Source organism: Equus caballus, chromosome 18, assembly GCF_041296265.1.
Source record: "Equus caballus isolate H_3958 breed thoroughbred chromosome 18, TB-T2T, whole genome shotgun sequence".
NCBI lineage: Eukaryota > Metazoa > Chordata > Mammalia > Perissodactyla > Equidae > Equus > Equus caballus.
Genome location: NC_091701.1, coordinates 17,155,681 through 17,163,463, shown reverse-complemented (window position 1 = coordinate 17,163,463; position 7,783 = coordinate 17,155,681).

Below are 7,783 nucleotides of genomic sequence, written 5' to 3'. Positions count from 1 at the left end.
ATTTATGCACACACATACATATATTTGTAAAATATAAATTTACATATAAATTGAAAAGATCATTAAGAAAATACAAAAGAATTAGGACAGACCAGAAATGTTAATAAACTCCATAATTTATTTCATTTTCACAAAATAGCTGCTGGTTAGAACCACATGGAGATCCTAATTAGCATCAGACTACCCCTTGTGTGACGCCTTCTCTTACTCCCATTAGAGTTGACCATTCCTCCTTTATGACCCCAGAGTACTTTTCATTTTGAGTCTCTTTTAGCATCAATCACAATCACGATGTGTTGCACTGTGTGTTTCCTTTGTCCATCTCTCCTAGGCTTTGAAGTCCTTAGGAGAAGGACCATGTTCTACTCATCTTCATATGTCTGCCTCTAATGCAGTATTTGGCCAATATATATGCTCAGCATGTCCTTGTTGAAACCGAGCCACTGTCTGTCACAGAGAGATCAGTTGTTCTGTTTGAAGCAACTTCTTCCTACCTTCCAGTCCAGTTCTCCCAGCTTTGTTCTCTCCTTAATGCAGAAAATTAACATCTACCATGTTGTCTTCATAGGGGCTGTCTTTCCTTTCTTCCATAAGCAGTAGAGGCCAAGACTTTTCCACAGAGGCTAAGGCACTGATCCTTCCTATGTGCTGTAAAAGAAAAAATGAAGACTATTAGAACCTAGGATAGATTGCTGAGTGGAAAAGCAGGGAACCTGACCCAGACAGAGGCATAGGACTAGGAGTCCCTCATGGATGAGATTTAGGAGAGGAGAAAGGGGCTAGATCTTTTAAAGTCAAAACACTTAGGGGCCAGCCGGTGGCGCAGTGGTTAAGTGCGCACGTTCCACTTTGGCGGCCTGGGGTTAGCCAGTTCAGATCCTGGGTGCAGACGAGGCACCGCTTGGCAAAAGCCATGATGTGGTAGGCGTCCCACGTATAAAGTAGAGGAAGATGGGCATGGATGTTAGCTCAGGGCCAGTCTTCCTCAGCAAAAAGAGGAGGACTGGCAGCAGTTAGCTCAGGGCTAATCTTCCTCAAAACAAAAACAAAAACAAAAACAAAACACTTAAACTGTTTCTGTCCCATATTAGCAAAGTAAAAGATCTGAACAATGTTGGTTGGCTGTAGATATCTGTGTTTGTTGTTGCATAATTATGAAACTGATTGAGATGGTCTTCTTCAGAACTATGGCATGCACTTGGGCTATTTGGAGATAATAACATGATGTGCCTGATTGGGTGTCAGCAGACTGCCTGGTTTCAGAAGACTTGGTGGGCCGGTCAGAGTCTAGCAGTGCACACAATTATCCTGGGGTTTGAGGGTAGGCTTCCCATTTCTACGTCTGTGAAGAAGATCAAACCCCAGCCCTTGTCATGTAAGCTGTGGGTGACTCTTCGATAGTCTTCCCTCTATGAGTTAAGGGAGAGAAATAAACATTCATTCAATGCCTACCAAATGGGCAGGAACTTTGCTGCATTTAGAAACTTTACAAATGACATTCAGTGGGTATCACCACTTTATGAGGACACCACACAGCTGCTAAGTGGTAACCCCAGGGTTCAAAGCCAGGTCTAGTCTGGCTTTAAAACTTTGGTTAAGAGCCCCTGACGCTCTTCAACAACCTCAATAGGCCACAGAGGCTCTCCTATTGCCAGTGAATGATGTGGGCAGTTGGCTGTGACACAGGGGGCCAAATATTTATACCAAACAGGACTTTTTCTAGGTCTCATGTTACTTTGCTAAATGAAAGATTAGAAATTTGGAGAGTCAAGAGAACTGAGCAGCAGCATAAAACACTCTCTAGGCTGCAGGAAAGAAAAAGTGAAAACAGTAAAAGGTTGAGAGTATTGAGGGTGTAAAAAAACTAACTCACCATGTCTAATGTTTTATTGGTTTTGGTAGCGGAAAAAGCAGTATGCAAAACACATGATAAAGAAAATGCCTTTTATGATAGAATTCACTGAAATTCAAATGAGGTAATGCACCTGAAAGTGCTTCAAAAGCATGAAGTGTTATACAACTGTGAGGGAATGTTTGTACGAGAAAGCTTTTACGTGAGAAACTTGAGACATTAGTATTTTTGCCTCTCCTTTAAGAACTGGAGCAGTTTCGAGAGTTGTTCCTTGCAGAAGAAACAGTTCACGTTTGTTTTCTCCATTTGGCAGGATCAAAGGTAGAGAACGAAATTAGCCTTCAGAAAAAACTCTCTGGGTCTATATGAGGCTCCATAATCACACCCTAAAGAGTGGCCAAGAATGTTGGGCAGCACTTTTTAAAGTTATTTTTAGAAAAATACATAGTGAGCAGGATAAAGCTGTGTAATCTAAATTAAACATTAATGGCATGCCTAGGGACTTTACACTAGTGAAATATTTTTACTTAAAACACCAATTTTTATTCTATCCCTTGTAAATATTCCATCTGCTTCCATTTCAGTGCTTTCTGCCTTGTCACACCCTCCTCTACCATCTCTCATTCTTCTCTCCAGCCTGACATCTCTTATTGTACTTAGGAGAAATGCTATTTGACTATTCCTTTCTCCTAGAGCTGTTTCTGATTCTTGGAGGTGTCTAATCCAATACTTTCTCTGCGAGTGTGAGTACATATTGTGCCTTCTTCTTTTCATTCTTCCCTTCTCTTTGTTTCCTCAGCCCTATCCCTACCACCTTAGAACTTCGAATTCCCACTACAATTTCAAATATAGACTATTGTGCTGTTCTTCCTATGTGAGAGCTTAAATGGCCTCTAATTACACTGTTTTCCCCCTCCCTCCTCTCCTTTGCAATTTAGACGCAGCATAGCAGTACAGTTTGCTTGACTTTTCTCTCTGATTTGTCAAGTCATTTTGATGGATTTCTATCTTATGTGAGTCTTGCCTAAATAATGGCCCAGCACCCCATTGTTTAAAAGAACTGCTTCACAGGCAAAGCAAAAGGGCCACAGAGCTGTAGTCACAATGAGCTATGCTATTCAAACAGTGCCAAGTTGCTATTCAACTCTTGGTTGAAAAATAAATTTCAGTTTTATTTGTCTAAAAGATCCCCTTATATTTTGCAAGACTGCAAGCTCTTATTTCAATCTGAATGTGTTCACAAATGATAATTAATGTAATCACAGGGGTTAACCTTTTCCATTGGTCCGGAGTGGTATTCTTCAAATGAAGTGGGGTCTGTGCCATTCTCCTGGACAGTGAAAGTTTGAGAATGACCTGAGAAGCTGGGTGGAGAAAAGAAAATTTATGTGGCAGGACAGTATTTTGAACACTAACTGATGTTTTCTTCTTTTCCCATGTTCTTTCCTGTTATCTCTATCCCTCCCCTCACTTACTCTTCAGGCTACTAATTATCTTGCCTTTATTGCCTTAAGAAAAGAATGAAAGAAAACACAGAGTTGATTCTGGACTTTTTGCATTTCAAAATAAACTTTGAAACCGTAAGCAGGGAAGAGTTTAAGAGAAGAGTCCGTTCAAGGCAAAAGATGAAGCTTTTGAAATCTCAAACCCAATACCTTGAAGGGACTAAAGGCTTAGAGAGTGTACAGGCATATCTTGTGTATTGTGCATTGCAGATATTAGGTATTTTCAAATTGAAATTTGAGCTGTTGATTGCTCATGTTCACAACTGAGGTTGAACAAGGTGACATTGTGCCTTTCTGTTTCAGCTCTCATATTGTAAATGTGTCCTTTTTGTGGTCTATTTAATGCTATATTATTTGCATTTCTACGCTTTTTGTTGTTGACTTTGCTACTTTAAAATGTCCTGCATGCATAGTGCTAAAGTGCTGTCTAGTGTTTCTAAGCACAAGAAGGCTGTCATACACCTTTTGACGAAAAAAGTGTTAGATAAGCTTCATTCAGGCATGAGTTATAGTGCTGTTGGCTGTGATTTCAATGTTAATGAATCATCAATATATATTAAATAAAGTGTCTTTAAACAGAAACACACGTAAACCAAGGTTATGAGTTCAGTTGACAAGAATGTTGGGACCAGAGGCTGACAGGAACCTAATCCTGTATTTCCGGTAGGAGCATTGATTCAGTATTTGCTAATTCAGTGTTCACAGTAACTTTATAGATTATAACTATTGCAAACAATAAGAATCAACTATATTTTAGAGTACAAAACATAAAGTCAAGTTTCCCTATCTTACTTTATAGTTCTTAGTGTCAGCTTATATAAGTTTTTCTTAAATATGATAGCTGTGCTAGCATAGCCCATATTCTTGAGTCAAAAAAAATTTTTATGGGGTGCAAACATGACTCTTAAAAGCAATTTTAGAGGAGATGGACTTAAAAGAAAGTCATTATTGGTTCAAGTGGTCCAAATATCTTGCTGATTTCATTGCCTTTGAACCACTTATGAAATCGATAATGTGGCAATAGCTATCAAGTTTGCAGTTCTTTAGGAGTGTTTATATTTTTTATTAGTGTTAAAGAAGAAATTTATAGTAATCTTCAGTAGGGAATTATGAGTGCGTACACTTGTATCAATGCATGGAATTCAACCTTATTTGCCATTAATAAAAAATGCAGTTTTTATGTTCATTACAATGAAAATCAAAGGTTGCTTAGCAAATTTTTCTCATAAGCCCAAGCGTTGCTACCATTTATGTTATAGTGAGGAATGGGTATAATTCCTTGTGATTTGTTAAAGTGTAGATATTTCCAGGAGGGACAATACACTAAACCTTATCGGTTTCTTATCATTGCTTTATATCCTTTTGGACTGTTGTACTTTATAAACAGACAAAGAAATTTTGGCCAATTAGACCTCAGTGTGAATGAGTTTACCAGATGTTTTCCTGACCACAGGTCTGCCAGAAGGCTTTGGTGGAGAGAAATGGGAATGTGGGTGTGGAAAGGAGAGTTCAGCAAGAGAAGGTGAGCTAATCTGCATAAATGACCTCTTATGGGTTGAACTGTGTCCTTCTCAAAAAGATATGTTGGAGTCCTAACCCCCAGTACCTCAGAATGTGACTTTATTTGGAGATAGGGTCTTTACAGAGGTAATCAAGTTAAAATGAGATCATTAGGAGGGGCATTAATTCAATATGATTGGCGTCCTTATGAAAAGGGAAAATTTGGATTCAGACACACTCACACACACACGCACACACACATACGGAGACCACCTGTGAAGATGAAGGCAGACATCAGGATGATGCTTCTGCAAGCCAAGGAACACCGAAGATTGCAAGCAAACCCTAGAAACCACGTGAGAGGCCTAGAATGGATCCTTCCCTCATAGCTCTCAGAAGGAAGCAATCCTGCCAACACCTTGCTCTCAGACTTCTAGCCTCCAGAACTGTGAGAAAATAAATTTCTGTTGTTTAAGCCACGCAGTTTCTAGTACTTCATTGCAGCATTGCCAGGAAACTGGTTAAAGAATAAAACTAGCCCCCCTTGTAGCTTTTAGTTCTGCTCCATTTCAATAAAATCAGAAAAAGATTTACTTAGAAGCTAGACATGATGATGAACTGCATCCTACCCAAGGTCATGAAACCACAGTCTCAACCTTTCATGGAGTGCAAAAGTCTGATCTGGAAACCTATCTCAAAGGATGGGTCACTCCTAGGCCATTAGGCCACTGACACTGTCCTGGACTCCTGCATGCAATGAGTATGACTGCTTTCGTGTCGTTGGAAGGTCAAATTAATGCAAGAGAGAGTTTGTTGGGGAGAGCAGCAGGGGTCTTCGTTGTTATTTAACATTAACAGTGCTAAATGTGTTTTGTCACCTACTCTGGGTGCTCATTACATCTTTCTTTCTTTTGTGCAGGCAAATCTACTTGGAACTATTTTGGGTTCAGCGTGGGCCTGATTCTTTGTTCACTCTGCTCCATTCCTCACGGTTTCCCTATTGATGGGAGATTACTAATGAATGAAGATAAGAACTAAATGAAAGTGGCTTTTAAAAAAATTAAATGACTTTGTCTCCACTGTATTATATATTTTCAACAAATTTCTTAGTTATTTTATATCTCTGCTAGACATTTTGGGATGTGAGCCTTGCAATACCTACATGAGTTCTTCTGCAATGATGACAATTACAATCTGCCAGGTATTGTCACCTGAGTGTGTGATATGGGGTCCAGTCAGAAATCAGAGCCCAAGGCAGGTAGTTCAGTTGAGGGAATTTAATACCAGGAACTAGTCACAAAGGTGTGGAAGGGCCAGAAAGCCAAACTGGGGAAGGAGGGGCACCCTAGAGAGGAGCAAGAGCAAGAAGCCTCTATCTTCTATCCCTAGGGTTGGACAGACCAACAGAGGAGCTGGGTTAACAGAGCCCTGGAGCCACTGTCCCTGGCTGGACCAAGAATGAGAATCATACAGGAGAAGCAGCCACTGTGGCAGAAGCTCCTTGAATCAGAGATGGGGAGAAATATCTTAATATCTTGGCTTCTCCTCTTCTTCTGCCAGTGTTGCTACTTTATCTTTTTATCTTTCATTGTCCTAAATCCTTTTGGGCATAGGCAAGTGAGTGTAGGAAATGGAGTTGGCAGGAATCAGCTTCCTTCCATACAGAGTAAAAGAAGGGCAAGGAATGAATGGATTTGAGACCAAGTAGACAAATGACCAGCACATTAAGGCTAGTGCAGTATTTGCATTGGGTTTGGGTAGCAAAAGGTCAAAGCAGATCAGAGAAGCCAAAACCAGAGACTGGGTAAAGCCAGTGAGGTATGATGGAAATTGCATATAGAATACAGGGTCATAAAAAGGAGTTGAGTCAATTTAGGGGACTAGCACATACACATCATAAGTTATAAGGAGAGAGGCATAAAACAGTCTCCTGGAGATTGGGGAAACAGAGAGTTATAGAATTTCACAATAATTAGGACATACCAAGGGGCTAGAACATCAACACACACAGGGGAGTAACAAGGGGTCAAATACGCTTAGAGAGGTGCAATTCATTATCTAGATGTAAGAATTCATTCCAAATAACCAGGGTGAAATGGCATTAGAATCCAAAATATACTTTTTTTGAAAAAACTAAGAGTTTTTGCCAATATCATTGCTATTTTACATTTTTGGTTATCTGAATTTAATATCTGCTTGGTAACTATACTTTGGAATCTCTGATATTAGCTTGCCTACTTGTCATTGCTCTTTATCATGAGAGTAGGTTATAAAGAAAAGTTGCAACTATGTATTTGAGTTTTCTGTTGTTTTCAAACTCTTTAAGTAGGAAGTTTCTGTTAGGTACTCAGAGCACCTAAAGTACCTAAGGTACTTCGGTACTTATCTGCAATGAAGGCAAGGATAATGAAGAATAAACAAAAAAGGAATCATCCAATCAATGAACAGAATAAAAGCTTATACATCAAGAGTAATGTAACTTTCAAGTTAGTCTTACACTTTCTGTCCTTACAATATTTGTTTATCTTTCATGGAAGTGACTCCTTTGGGACTTCAGAAAAGCCTCTCTTATTTATTTGATGTAGCATCATATGAGAAAAAGATAAACAGATACTTTAAAGTGATCATACTACTCTCTGGAAAAATAACCTCTATGCATCCATATATGCTTATCTAGATAACTGAACTGAAAATTATTCCTTATCTTTAACTAATTAGATTGAAAGTTCTTAAAATATATATTTTTTTTTTTGGTGAGGAAGATTTGCCCTAACATCTGCCGCCAATCTTCCTCTTTTTTTTGCTTGAGCAGGATTCACCCTGAGCTAACATCTGTGCCAATCCTCCTCTTTTTTACATGTGGGTCACAACCTCAGCACAGCTGACAAGTGGTAGGTCCACATCCTGGATCTGAACCCATGCACCT